This window comes from Hordeum vulgare, chromosome 3H, assembly GCF_904849725.1.
Source record: "Hordeum vulgare subsp. vulgare chromosome 3H, MorexV3_pseudomolecules_assembly, whole genome shotgun sequence".
Classification (NCBI taxonomy): Eukaryota; Viridiplantae; Streptophyta; class Magnoliopsida; order Poales; family Poaceae; genus Hordeum; species Hordeum vulgare.
The window spans coordinates 582,733,908-582,749,648 of NC_058520.1; positions in this window are offsets into that span (position 1 = coordinate 582,733,908).

A 15,741-nucleotide genomic window follows, 5' to 3' on the forward strand; every position below is an offset into this window, starting at 1 on the left:
ACAAGTCTTCAAGTGCCAAGGGATGGTGGAGCGTGGATTCAGCGCCAACCACACGATGATCACGGAGTTCACTAGCAATCATAAGATGGATGCCATTGATATTAGGAAACACCTCTCCAGGCTCTATGACAGGGTTGATCAACTTCAGGGCCAGATCTATGACCTGCAGAACCAAAACTGTGAGTATGACTACAGATTTAAATCAATAAGGTTGGTTGCATATTTGAGGATTCCGACGACTCGTTCATCCTGCCATGATGGAGCACCTATGCCTTGGAAGACGGAGGATCAGACTACTCCAACAACTCCACCACCATCACCACTGAAGGAAGACAACTAAGCATTGGTATGGGCAATCCCCTTGGCTTCTGCCAAGCTTGGGGGAGTTGCCCTGGTATCGTATCACCTTTATATCTTTTGCTTTTACCTTTTTTTTAGTTCTTTCCTTTTCAGTTTTTATTTCTTCTCTTAGAGGAATAAGTCTTTAGCGTTTAGTTTGAGTCTTTTGCTTTTGTCTCTCTCCCGATGTATTTGAGCTTATGAGCTATATAATAAAGAGTATCTTAGTCAAGGGCTTTGCTTTGTGCCATGATCAAAAGTATGAAAAGAACGATAGCATGAAAGATCATGAGATGATCTTATGGAAAGTGATAACTTCACGTATGACACATATGATGATTGAAACTTGTTGAGAATAAATCAACATAGACCTCAGTCATCGTTGCAATTAATAAGAAGTAATAAGGAAAGAGAGGTTCACATATAAATATATCATCTTAGGCACTTTTTACAATTGTGAGCACACACCAAACTATACATGCTTAGGAGTAGATGTTGGACAAGGAAGACAACATAATGAATTGTGTTTGCTTGCTTCCAAACAATGTTATATGATTAGAGATCCCTTAGCATGTGACGATTGCTTCCACCTCATATTAGCCAAAACTCTCGCACCAAGTAGAGATACTACTTGTGCATCCATAAACCTCCAACCAGTTTTGCCATGAGAGTCCACCATACCTACCTATGGATTGAATAAGATCCTTCAAGTAAGTTGTCATAGGTGCAAGCAATAAAAATTTCTCTCTAATATGTATGATCTATTAGTGTGTGGAAAATAAACTTTGTACGAACCTGTGATGAGGAAGACATAAAAGCGACAGACTGCATAATAAAATTCTTTATCACAGGAGGCAATATAAGGTGACGTTCCTCCGCAATAAGAGGACACGCATTCAAACCTCAAAAGCGCATGACAACCCCTGCTTCCCTCTGCGAAGGGCCTATCTTGTACCCTTACTTTTTTCCCTTGTAAGAGTCATGGTGATCATCACCAATTCCCTATTTTTGCCTTTGTCTTGGCTACCGTCACATGTTTGGGAAAGATCTATATTCATATAGCAACTTGGAGTTGAGTACTTATGCTTTATTGTTGTTGACTTTACCCTTGAGGTAAATGGTTGGGAGGCAAAACTATAAGCCCCTATCTTCCTCTGTGTCCAGCTGAAACTTTGACTCCATGAGTACCACGTGAGTTGTAACAATTGTGGAAAACAAAAGAGATGATTGAGTATGTGGGTTTGCCTTACAAGCTCTTATTTGACTCTTTCTGATGTTGTGATAAATTGCAATTGCTTCAATGACTATGGACTATTGTTGGTTACTTCTCGGTAAGGTTTTTGCTTCATGCTTTGCTTTCTGAAGGAATTGTTACTTTCCCATAAGAATATTTATGATGTATTGTTGTCCTATGTGTGATCATGATGCCCTCATGTCCGTATTATGTTTTATCGACACCTTCGTCCCTCAACATGTGGACATGTGTATGGAACTTGGTTTTCGCTTGAGGACAAACGAGGTCTAAGCTTGGGGGAGTTGATACGTCCATTTTGCATCATGCTTTCATGTTGATATTTATTGCTTTTTGGGCTATTATATTACTTGTGGTACCATATTTATGCCTTTTCTCTCTTATTTTGCAAGGTTTATTTGAAGAGGGAGAATTCAGGCAGCTGGAATTCTGGACTGGAAAAGGAGCAAATCTTAGTCCACTATTCTGCACATCTCCAACGTGGATTTTTTTGGGATTATAAAAAAAATACTGGGTGAAAGAACTACCGAAGGGGGGCTGCCAGGGCGCCACAAGCCGTGACACCGCCACCCCCCTAGTGGCGGAGTGGGGGCTTGTGGGCTCCCTGACGGCCCACTAGCCCCCCTCTTTTGTTATATGAAGCGTCTTGGTCCAAAAAAATCAGACGGGAGCTTTTTCGTGGTTTTTGCTTGAGCAGATCCAATCTAGAGCTCCGACAGGACGATCCTGCCGGGGAAACTTCCCTCCCGGAGGGGGAAATTGTCGCCATCGTCATCACCAACACTCCTCTCGTCAGAGGGGAGGCATCTTCATCAACATTTTCATCAGCACCATCTCTTCTCCAATCCCTAGTTCATCTCTTGTAACCAATCTTCGTCTCACGACTCCGATTGGTACTTGTAAGGTTACTAGTAGTGTTGATTACTCTTTGTAGTTGATGCTAGTTGGATTACTTGGTGGAAGAGTTTATGTTCAGATCATTGATGCTATTCATTACACTTCTGATCATGATTATGATTATGCTTTGTGAGTAGTTACTTTTGTTCCTGAGGACATGGGATAAGTCATGTTAATAATAGTCATGTGAATTTGATATTCGTTCGGTATTTTGATATGTTGTATGTTGTCTTTTCCTCTAGTGGTGTTATGTGAATGTCGACTACATAACACTTCACCATATTTGGGCCTAGAGGAAGGCATTGGGAAGTAGTAAGTAGATGATGGGTTGCTGGAGTGACAAAAGCTTAAACCCCAGTCTATGCGTTGCTTCGTGAGGGGCTGATTTGGATCCACTAGTTTAATGCTATGGTTAGAATTTGTCTTAATTCTTCTTTGGTAGTTGCGGATGCTTGCGAGAGAAGTTAATCATAAGTGGGATGCTTGTCCAAGTAAGGGCAGTACCCAAGCGCCGGTCCACCCACATATCAAACTATCAAAGTAACGAACGCGAATCATATGAACATGATGAAACTAGCATGACAGAAATTCCCGTTTGTCCTCGGGAGCGTTTTTCCTCCTATAAGATTTTGTTCAGGCTTGTCCCTTGCTGCAAAAGGGATTGGGCCACTAGCTCCACCGTTGCTACTACTTGTTACTTGTTACTTTTTTCTTGCTACGTTTCACCTCGCTACACAATCACTTGTTACCGCTACTTTCAGTGCTTGCAGTTATTACCTTGCTGAAATCTGTTTATCAGAGCCTTCTGCTCCTCGTTGGGTTTGACACTCTTACTTATCGAAAGGACTACGATTGATCCCCTATACTTGTGGGTCATCATGGACTGACATGGCAAAACTGGGTTGAAGGTTTATGGATGCACAAGTAGTATCTCTACTTAGTGCGGGAGGTTTGGCTAATATGAGGTGGAAGCAATCGTCACATGCTAAGGGATCTCTAATCATATAACATTGTTCGGAACCAAGCAAACACAATTCATCATGTTGTCTTCCTTTTCCAACATCTACTTCTAGGCATGCAATAGTTTAGTGAGTGTTCACAACCATAGATGGTGTTAGAGATGATATATTTATATGTGAACCTCTCCTTCTTTATCACTTCCTATTAATTGCAACAATGACCAAGGTCTACGTTTGCCTACCCTCAACAAGTTTCAATCATCATTCTTTTTATATGTGAAGACATCACTTCTCATAAGATCATTACACGATCTTTCATGCTTTTGTTCTATTCTCACTCTTTTGATCATGGCAAGAGGCAAAGCCCTTCAACTAAGACACTCTTTATTATATGGCTCATGATCTCGAATACATCGGGGTGACACAAAGCAAAACTCAAGACTAAAACACTAAGACTTTTAATCTACTAGAGAAAGAGAAAACTGAAAAGGAAAACTAAAATAAAGGTAGAGGCAAAAGATGTGATGGTGATATGATACCGGGGCAACTCCCCCAAGCTTGGCACAAGCCAAGGGGATTGCCCATACCAATGCTCAGTTGTCTTCCTTTGATAGTGATGGTGGTGGAGTTGTTGCAATCCTTGACTCCAAGAGGGCCATTAATCTTTGATTTATACTTTGGAGATCTGCGATATGTTTTTTCCAGCAAAACAACTTCACGAGTGAGACAAGTATTGCGAGCACGAGTTGTTTCACAAAACCTCAAGAGTTCAATCAAGGATGGAGACAGTAGGTGGAGGTAGGCTTGGAGGAAATCCACTTCCTCAACTTCTTCCTTGTTGATCACAGATTGCACTTCATCCCATGCCTGATTCTTCTCCTTAGCTTTGCCCTTGGTTTCTTTAGGTAGCCCTTCCTTAGCCTCCATGACCTCCATCCTTTTCAGATCAACATGTACTTCTCCATAGACCTGAGGGAGATTGTTCTCCCCCACAGATTCCTGAGACGACATCTTGCTCTAAATCTGCAGCAGAAAACAGGCTCGAAACGAAAAACAGAGGAAATCTGTGTGATGCAGGGGTCAGACCAAACGGGAGTATATATAATGATTTTTTCCAGACCAGAAGGAGTACCCTACACGAAAACGGAGTCCGGGAGGCGCACGAGGTGGCCACAAGCCCTCACGGCGCGGCCAGGGGGTGGGCCCGCGCGGTGCAGGCTTGTCGCCTCCTCGCGCACTTTCCGGACTACTTCTAATTTTTGTATTTTTTTCAAATATTCCAAAACAGAGAAAATTTCCTACTGGAAAAGTTTTGGACTCTGTTTTCTTACCGAATCACATACCTCTTCGTTTTCGGAGTCTGAAACAGGCTGATAAATATCCCTTAGGTATTCTTCCGGAGTTATGGTATTCATAATATTGCTCTCAACATTTATGGGAGTACCTGAGATATAATGCTTGATTCTCTGCCCATTTACAACTCTCGGACAATTACCTTCAGTGTTGTTGATCTTGATAGCACCGGAACGATATACTTCCTCAACAACATAGGGACCTTCCCATTTAGAGAGAAGCTTGCCTGCAAAGAATCTTAAACGAGAGTTATATAGCAAGACATAATCACCTACATTGAACTCACGCTTTTGTATTCTCTTATCATGCCACCTCTTAACCTTCTCTTTGAACAAATTGGCATTCTCATATGCCTGAGTTCTTCATTCATCAAGCGAGCTAATGTCAAATAACCTCTTCTCACCGGCAAGTTTGAAATCAAAGTTGAGCTCTTTGATTGCCCAATAAGCTTTATGCTCTAGCTCAAGAGGTAAATGACATGCTTTACCGTACACCATTTTGTACGGAGACATGCCCATGGGATTCTTATAGGCAGTTCTATAAGCCCACAGTACATCATCGAGCTTCTTAGACAAATTCTTTCTAGACCTCTTGACAGTCTTTTGTAGAATTAGTTTAATCTCTTTGTTGCTTAGCTCTACTTGACCACTAGACTGAGGGTGGTAGGGAGATGCAATTCTACGGTTGACATCGTACTTAGGAAGCGTTTTACAGAAAGCACCATGAATGAAGTGTGAACCACCGTCAGTCATTAGATATCTAGGGACTCCAAATCTAGGGAAGATAACTTCTTTAAGCATCCTGATAGAAGTGTTGTGATCAGCACTACTAGTGGGGATAGCTTCTACCCACTTAGTGACGTAATCAACGGCAACTAGGATATGAGTATACCCGTTGGATTTTGGAAAAGGTCCCATATAATTAAAGCCCCAGACATCAAATGGTTCAATGACAAGTCAATAGTTCATAGGCATTTCCTGACGTTTGCTAATATTACCTATTCTTTGACATTCGTCACAAGACAAGACAAACTTACAGGCATCCTTGAAGAGAGTGGGCCAATAGAAACCTGATTGCAATACCTTGTGCATAGTTCTATCTCCCGCATGGTGTCCTTCGTAGGCTTCAGAGTGAAACTTCTGTAGGATCTATCCCTGTTCATGTTCAGGTACACAACGTCTAATAACACCATCTACTCCTTCCTTATAAAGGTGAGGATCATCCCAAAAGTAGTGTCTCAAGTCAAAGAAGAATTTCTTCTTTTGTTGGTACGTGAAACTAGGTGGTATATATTTGGCAACGATATAGTTTGCATAATCAGCATACCACAGTGCACTACGTGAAGCATTGATGACATTCAACTGCTCATCGGGAAAGCTATCATCAATAGGTTGTGGGTCATCAAGAACGTTCTCCAACCTAGACAAGTTATCAGCTACGGGTTTATCAGCACCCTTTCTGTCGACAACGTGCAAATCAAATTCCTGTAGCAAGAGAACCCATCTAATAAGTCTAGGTTTAGCGTCCTTCTTCTCCATGAGTTACTTAATAGCAGCATGATCAGTGTGAATAGTGACTTTGGAATCAACTATGTAAGACCTGAACTTTTCACATGCAAACACGGCTGCTAAAAGTTCCTTCTCCGTAGTAGCATAGTTTCTCTGGGCACTGTCTAGAGTCTTACTAGTGTAGTGAATAACATTCAACTTCTTATCAACTCTTTGCCCTAGAACAACACCAACAGCATAATCACTAGCATCACACATGATTTCAAAATGCAAGTTCCAATCAGGTGGTTGAACAATAGGTGCAGTTATCAAAGCCCTCTTAAGTATTTCGAAGGCTTCCTCACAATCATCGTCAAAGACAAAAGGAATATCCTTTTGCAAGAGATTGGTAAGAGGCCTAGAAATCTTAGAGAAGTCTTTAATGAACCTTCTATAGATAGAAACCAGCATGACCAAGGAAACTTCTTATACCTTTGATATCTGTGGGGTATGGCATTTTCTCGATTGCATCAACCTTAGCCTTATCAACTTCAATACCTCTTTTAGAAATTTTATGTCCTAAGACGATGCCTTCATTAACCATAAAGTGGCACTTCTCCCAATTCAAGATAAGATTGGTGTCTTTACATCTCTGTAAGACTCGATCAAGGTTGCTGAGGCAATCATCAAAAGAAGACCCGTAAACGAAAAAGTCATCCATGAAAACCTCGACAATCTTTTCACAAAAGTCAGAGAATATAGCCATCATACATCTTTGAAAGGTGGCAGGTGCATTACATAAGCCAAAAGGCATACGTCTGTAAGCAAAGGTACCGAAAGGGCAGGTGAAAGTGGTTTTCTCCTTATCAGATTGTGCAACTGGTATTTGGGAGAAACCAGAATAACCATCTAGAAAGCAGAAGTGTGTGTGTTTAGACAGCCTTTCTAGCATTTGGTCGATAAAAGGCAGAGGTTAATGATCTTTCCTAGTGGCTTTATTCAATTTCCTAAAATCGATCACCATCCTATAGCCAGTAATAATCCTGTGTGGGATCAATTCATCCTTATCATTAGGGACAACGGTAATGACTCCCTTCTTAGGGACGCAATGCACCGGACTCACCCAATCGCTATGAGCAACAGGATAGATAATACCCGCTTCCGAGAGCTTTAGTATTTCTTTTCTTACTACTTCTTTCATCTTAGGATTCAATCTCCTTTGATGATCAGCAACTGGTTTGAAATCGGGATCGGTTTTAATCTTGTGCTGGCATAGAGTGGGACTAATGCCCTTAAGATCATCAAGAGTATATCCGATAGCAGCACGGTGCTTCCTCAGAGTTTTTAGTAACTTCTTTTCTTCATGCTCTGAGAGGCTAGCACTAATAATAACAGGATATATCTCTTTTTCATCCAGATAAGCATACTTAAGAGTATCAGGCAAATGTTTAAGCTCGAACATAGATCGCCCTTTGGTGGGGGTGGATCCCCAAGCAGTTCAACAGACAAGTTATTCTTAAGAATAGGATATTGTTCTAAGACAACTCTATCTATTTCATCCCTTTCATCCATATGCATATCATTTTCATGCTCAAGCAAGTATTGCTCTAATGGATCAGTAGGAGGCACGGCAATAGAAGCTAAGGCAATAGTTTCATCCCTACTAGGCAACTCCTTTTCATGAGGTTGTCTACCAAACTTGGAGAAATTGAACTCATGTGACACACCTTCAAAGCCAACAGTGACAATTTGCTTCTCACAGTCAATATGAGCATTGACGGTATTGAGAAAAGGTCTACCAAATATGATGGGACAAAAGCTATCTTTTGCGGTAGCAAGAACGAGGAAATCAGCAGGATACTTCATTTTACCACACAAGACTTCAACATCCCTAACAATTCCCACAGGGCAGATAGTATCTCTATTGGCAAGCTGAATAGTGACATCAATAGGCTCTATCTCAACAGGTGCAATCTCATCTTTGATTTCATCATATAAGGATTGAGGTATTGCACTAACACTAGCACCCACGTCACATAAACCATGACAGCAATGATCTCCTATCTTAACAGAAACAACAGGCGTGCCAACAACAGGCCTATGTTTATCTCTAGCGTGAGGTTTAGCAATTCTAGCAGCATCTTCACAGAAGTGAATATTATGTCCCTCAACATCGTCGGACAGAAGATCTTTGATAATAGCAATGCTAGGTTCAACTCTAATTTGCTCAGGGGGTGTAGCTGTTCTAATCTAGCCTCTACGTATCACAGTTGAAGCTTTAGAATGATCCTTTATCCTAACAGGGAAAGGTGGTTTCTCAATGTAAGCACTAGGAACCATGCTACTGCAACAAAAGACCTTCCAACGGCGCGAGAAACAAGCGTGCTGACGGGAGACTATTCTTGTCTTGATACTCCTCAGCAACGGCACCAGGAATCTTTCTGCTACGGCTACGCCTTTAGGGACTTCCTTGGCAAATATGCAAAGGATTCCCCCGTGGCCTTGGAGCCTTGAGTTGGTGTTCCCTCGAAGCGGAAAGGGTGATGTAGCATAGCGGCGGTAAGTATTTCCCTCAGTTTTGAGAACCAAGGTATCGATCCAGTGAAGGACTGTCACAAGTACCTGCACAAACACAAAGAGCTTGCACCCAACGCTATGAAGGGGTCGTCAATCCCTTATAGATTGTTTGCCAAGTGATAACTGAAAGCAAAAAGAAACAAAGCAAAGTAAAAGCTAAAGTGGAAACGATATGTGTGAATAGAACCGGGGGTCGTAGTGTTCACTAGTGGCTTCTCTCATGAAAGCAAGTAGACGGTGGGTGAACGAATTACTGTCGAGCAATTGATAGAACCACGCAAAGTCGTGACATTATCTAAGGCAATGATTATATCTATAGGCATCACGTCCAAAACAAGTAGACCGATACTTTCTACATCTACTACTATTACTCCACACGTCGACCGCTATCCAGCATGCATCTAGTGTATTAAGTTCATGAGAATAGAGTAACGCCTTAAGCAAGATGACATGATGTAGATGGACAATCTCATATCTATGATAAAAGCCCATCTTGTTACCCTTGATGGCAACAACACGATGCGTGCCTTGCTGCCCCTTCTGTCACTGGGAAAGGTCACCACACGGTATGAACCCAAAACCAAGTACTTCTCCCATTGCAAGAATCATAGATCTAGTTGGCCAAACAAAACCCAAGACTCGGAGAGACTTACAAGGATATCAAATCATGCATATAAGAAATCAGCAAAGACTCAAATATATATCATAGATAATCTGATCACAAACCCACAATTCATCGGATCTCGACAAACACACCGCCAAAGAGGATTACCTCGGATAGATCTCCATGAAGATCATGGAGAACTTTGTATTGAAGATCCAAGAGAGAGAAGAAGCCATCTAGCTACTAACTACGGACCTGTAGGTCTGAAGTGAACTACTCACGAGTCATTGGAGGGGTGATGATGTTGATGTAGAAGCCCTCCAACTCCAAAGTCCCCTCCGGCAGGGCACCGGGAAGAGTCTCCAGATGAGATCTCGCGGAAACGGAAGCTTGCGGCGGCGGAAAAGTGTTTTCGTGGATTCCCCTATTTTTTCTGTATTTTAGGGAATATATAGGCGAAGGAGCTAGGTCAGGGGGGCGCCAGGGAGGCCACAAGCCTGGTAGCCGCCCCCCTGGTGGCGGCTACAAGGCTTGTGGGACACCTGTGGCTCTCCTGCCTTGGCCCTCAAGTCCCCCTGATCTTCTTCCGTTCTGGAAAAAATTATTTCGGGGAATTTATTCCGTTTGGACTCCGTTCCAAAATCAGATCTGAAAAGAGTCAAAAACACAGAAAAAACATGAACTGGCACTTGGCACTGAATTAATAAGTTAGTCCCAAAAAGATATAAAAGGTACATAAAACATCCAAAGTTGACACGATAACAGCATGAAACCATCAAAAATTATAGATACGTTTGAGACGTATCAAGCATCCCCAAGCTTAACTCCTGCTCGTCCTCGAGTAGGGAAGTGATAAAGAATGAATTTTTGATGCTTTCATGCTACCTAGCATAGATGTCCTTTGTAACTCCTCTTATGTGACGTGAATGTTCAGATCCATTAGATTCAAAACAATAGTTTGCTATCGACGTGGAAACAATAATACTTCAAGCAAACTAGCAAGGTAATCATGAACTTTCAAAATAACAAGGCCAAAAGAAAGTTATCCCTACAAAAGCATATAGTCTGGCTATGCTCTATCATCCTTGCACAACAAATTTAAATCATGCACAACCCCGGTATTGGCCAAGTAATTGTTTTCACACCTTTACTTTCTCAAACCTTTTCAACTCTCACGCAATACATGAGCGTGAGTCATGGTTTTAGCACTATAAGTGGAATGGAGTGTGGTGGAGGTTGCAAGACAAACAAGCAGAAGATGGTCACATTAACTAGGCATATCAATGAGCTGTGGAGATGCACATCAATATATATCAATGTGAATGAGTAGGGATTGCCATACAAATGATGCACTAGAGCTAAGAGTATGTGAAAGCTCTTAAAGAAAACTAGTGGGTGTGCATCCAACTTGCTTGCTCACGAAGACCTAAGGCAAATTTGAGGAAGCCTATCATTGGAATATACAAGCCAAGTTATATAATGAAAATTTCCCACTAGCTATATGGTGGTGACAAAACGAGAGACTCTCAATCATGAAGATCATGGTGCTTAATAAGCACAAGTGTGGAAGGATAGTAGCATTGTCCCTTCTCTCTTTTTCTCTCTTTTTTTTGGTGGGCTCTTTGACCTCTTTTTTTGGTGGGCATCTTTGGCCTCTTTTTGTATATGGGCTTCGTTGGCCTCTTTTATTTCCTCACATGGGACAATGCTCCATAAATGATGATCATCACACTTACAACTCAAAACTTAGAACAATGATGACTCTATATGGAATGCCTTCGGTAGTGTACCATGACAATGATCTAGCATGGCATAGACATTAATGGAAACATCATGCTAGCTATCTTACGATCATGCAATGGCAATGTAGAAGTGGTGGCACATGTCATGGTGGTAGTTGCATGTCAATATATCTCGGAATGACTTTGAAAAGGCCATAGTAGGTAGGTATGGTGGCTGTTTTGAGGGAGGCTAATGGTGGGTTTTGTGCACCGGCGAAAGTTGCACGGCACTAAGAAGATAGTGATGGTGGAAGGTGAAAGTGCATCTAAACCATGGACTCAACATTAGTCATGAAGAACTCATGTACTTGTTGCAAAAGTTTTAGTAGTAATCGAAACAAAGCATTCAACGCATACTCCTAGGGGAAGGGTTGGTAGGTATAAACCATCGCGCGATCCCAACCGCCACACAAAGGATGACAATCAATAGACTAATCATGCTCAGACTTCATCACATAGCGGTTCACCATACGTGCATGCTACGGGAATCACTAACTTCAACACAAGTATTTCTGGATCCACAACACCTTACTAGCATAACTTAAATATTACCACAACCACAACTCAAAACTAATTGAGATGAATTAAACTTCTCTAACTATTCAATGCACATATAGATGGAAGTTTTCATATCCCTTTGGATAACTACCCCTTTTGAGACTACTTTCACAGCATAGATCAACTACCAAGCCACGCACCTCCGTGCTCTAAAATATATAAGTGAAGCACATAGGGCAAAATCAACTAGCTCAAAAGATATAAGTGAAGCACATGTGAGCTGAATTGTCTACCAAAGGATATAAGTTAAGCTCGACAAAATCACGGTGAGTGCATGTCTCTATCTCTAGGTGTGCAGCAAGGATGATTGTGACACAACAAAAATAAAAGACTCCTACGATACAAGACGCTCCAAACAAAACACATAACATGGTGAATAAAAATATAGCCCCATGTAACGTTACCGATGGATTGAAGACGAAAGAGGGGATGCCTTCCCGGGGCATCCCCAAGCTTAGGCTTTTACGACATCCTTGAATCATCTTGGGGTGCCTTGGGAATCCCCAAGCTTGAGCTCTGGCCAATCTTTATCTTTTTGTCCATAAGAACTTCACCCAAAACTTGAAAACTTCACAACACGAAACTTAAACAGAAACTCGTGATAACATTAGTATAAGAAAGCAAACCACCACTTCCTTAGGTACTGTAGCAAACTTAAATTCTACTTATGTTGATGTTGGGTTACTGTATTTTCAATCTTCCATGGCTAATACCCCCCGATACTATCCATAGTTTCATCAAAATAAGCAACCAACACAACAAAAACAGAATCTGTTAACATCAGACCAGTCTGTAGCAATATGTATACTTCGTATACTTCTGGTACTTCAAAAATTCTGAAAAATTACGACAGTCTGAATAATTTGCGTAGAAATAAGCAGCAAAAAGAATCAACTCAAAAGATCTTACAGAAAAAAAATGAAAATTCTTTTCGTGAGCAGAAAGTTTCTGTCTTTTCCAGCATGACCAAACGATCATCCCCAAGACTAATCATGACGGTTTTGCTTGGCACAAACGCAAAAAGAAACACAAAAAACACAATCATAACAGAATTATGAAAGTTTCGAAAACACAAAACATAAAGAAAAAGGATAGATTCATTGGGTTGCCTCCCAACAAGCGCTATTGTTTAACGCCCTAAGCTAGGCATTGATGATGCTCACACAAAAGACAAGAATTGAAGCACAACGAGAGCATCATAAAGCATGTGAAAATCACATCTAAGTCTAACATACTTCCTATGCATAGGCATTTTACAGGAAAACAGATTGTCAAGACAACCAATAACTGCCAAATGCAAGGAAGAAGAAAGAGACAAGAGCAATTTCAACATAACGAGAGATGACTTAGTGATATGAAAGTTTCTACCACCATATTTTCCTCTCTCGTGATAATTACATGTGGGATCATATTCGAATTCAACAATGTAACTATCACCAAGGATATTCTTTTCATGATCCACAAGCATGCAAAGTTTACGCTCTTCATAAATAGTGGGATTATCATCAAATAAAGTCATGACTTCTCCAAACCCACTTTCGATATTATTGCAAATATCATATTCATCATGAGGCTTAAACAAATTTTCAAGATCATAATAAAAATCATCGCCCCACTCATGATCATTGCAACAAGTAGTGGACATAGCAAAACTAGCATCCCCAAGCTTAGGGTTTTGTATATTTTTAGCATGATTGTCACTAATAGGATTTATAGTGAAACCATTGCAATCATGCTTTTCATTCAAGGAGCCCTCATGAATCACTTCATAAGTTTCTTCATCACGATTTTCAGATTCATGCATCTCAAGCAAAACTCCATAAAGATAGTCAAGTGCACTCAATTCACTAGCAATTGGTTCCGCATAAGTGGATCGCTTAAAGAGATTAGCAAGTGGATGAGGATCCATATCACTAGATTTTCAGCAAGCGAAGATGCAAGCATATTGAAGGCGCATGGCACACAAGCGAACAGAAAGCAAGCGAGAGAAAAAGGCAAACGAAAATGGCAAAAAGGCAAATGAAAACGGCAAAGGAGAAAGGCAAATGAAAACGACAAATGTGAAGTGGGGGAGAGGAAAACGAGAGGCAACTGGCAAAAAAGTTAAATGCAAGGGATGAGTTTGTGAGACTTACTTGGATAGATCTATCTTACCCCGGCAACGACGCCAGAAATACTTCTGCTACTGCAACAAAAGACCTTCCAACGGCGCCAGAAACAAGCCTGCTGACGGGAGACTATTCTTGTCTTGATACTCCTCAGCAACGACACCAGGAATCTTTCTGCTACGGCTACGCCTTTAGGGACTTCCTTGGCAAATATGCAAAGGATTCCCCCGTGGCCTTGGAGCCTTGCGTTGGTGTTCCCTCAAAGCGGAAAGGGTGATGTAGCACAGCGGCGGTAAGTATTTCCCTCAGTTTTGAGAACCAAGGTATCGATCCAGTGAAGGATTGTCACAAGTACCTGCACAAACACAAAGAGCTTGCACCCAACGCTATGAAGGTGTTGTCAATCCCTTATAGATTGTTTGCCAAGTGAGAACTGAAAGCAAAAAGAAACAAAGCGAAAGTGGAAACGATAGGTGTGAATAGACCCGGGGGTCGTAGTGTTCACTAGTGGCTTCTCTCATGAAAGCAAGTAGATGGTGGGTGAACGAATTACTGTCGAGCAATTGATAGAACCGCGCAAAGTCGTGACGTTATCTAAGGCAATGATTATATCTATAGGCATCACGTCCAAAACAAGTAGACCGATACTTTCTGCATCTACTACTATTACTCCACACGTTGACCGCTATCCAGCATGCATCTAGTGTATTAAGTTCATGAGAACAGAGTAACGCCTTAAGCAAGATGACATGATGTAAATGGACAATCTCATATCTACGATAAAAGCCCATCTTTTTACCCTTGATGGCAACAACATGATGCGTGCCTTGCTGCCCCTTCTGTCACTAGGAAAGGTCAACACACGGTCTGAACCCAAAACCAAGCACTTCTCCCATTGCAAGAATCATAGATCTAGTTGGCCAAACAAAACCAAGACTCGGAGAGACTTACAAGCATATCAAATCATGCATATAAGAAATCAGCAAAGACTCAAATATATATCATAGATAATCTAATCACAAATCCACAATTCATCGGATCTCGACAAACACACCGCCAAAGAGGATTGCATCGGATAGATCTCCATGAAGATCATGGAGAACTTTGTATTGAAGATCCAAGAGAGAGAAGAAGCCATCTAGCTACTAACTACGGACCCGTAGGTCTGAAGTGAACTACTCACGAGTTATTGGAGGGGCGATGATGTTGATGTAGAAGCCCTCCAACTCCAAAGTCCCCTCCGACAGGGCACCGGGAAGGGTCTCCAGATGAGATCTCGTGGAAACGGAAGCTTGCGGCGGCGGAAAAGTGTTTTCGTGGATTCCCCTATTTTTTCTGTATTTTAGGGAATATATAGGCGAAGGAGCTAGGTCAGGGGGCGCCAGGGAGGCCACAAGCCTGGTAGCCGCCGCCCCCCTGGTGGCGGCTACAGGGCTTGTGGGCCCCCTATGGCTCTCCTGCCTTGGCCCTCAAGTCCCCTGATCTTCTTCCGTTCTGGAAAAATTTATTTCGGGGATTTTATTCTGTTTGGACTCCGTTCCAAAATCAGATCTGAAAAGAGTCAAAAACACAGAAAAAACAGGAACTGGCACTTGGCACTGAATTAATAAGTTAGTCCCAAAAAAGATATAAAAGGTACATAAAACATCCAAAGTGGACAAGATAACACATGAAACCATAAAAAATTATAGATACATTTGAGACGTATCAAACCACAGGATCATTATAGGCAATGACTTTCTCTTCAACTGGAGTGGGTTTAACTACATTGACTTCTAAAGGAGGAGGATATTTAAACCACTTCTCTTTGGGGAGATCAATATGGG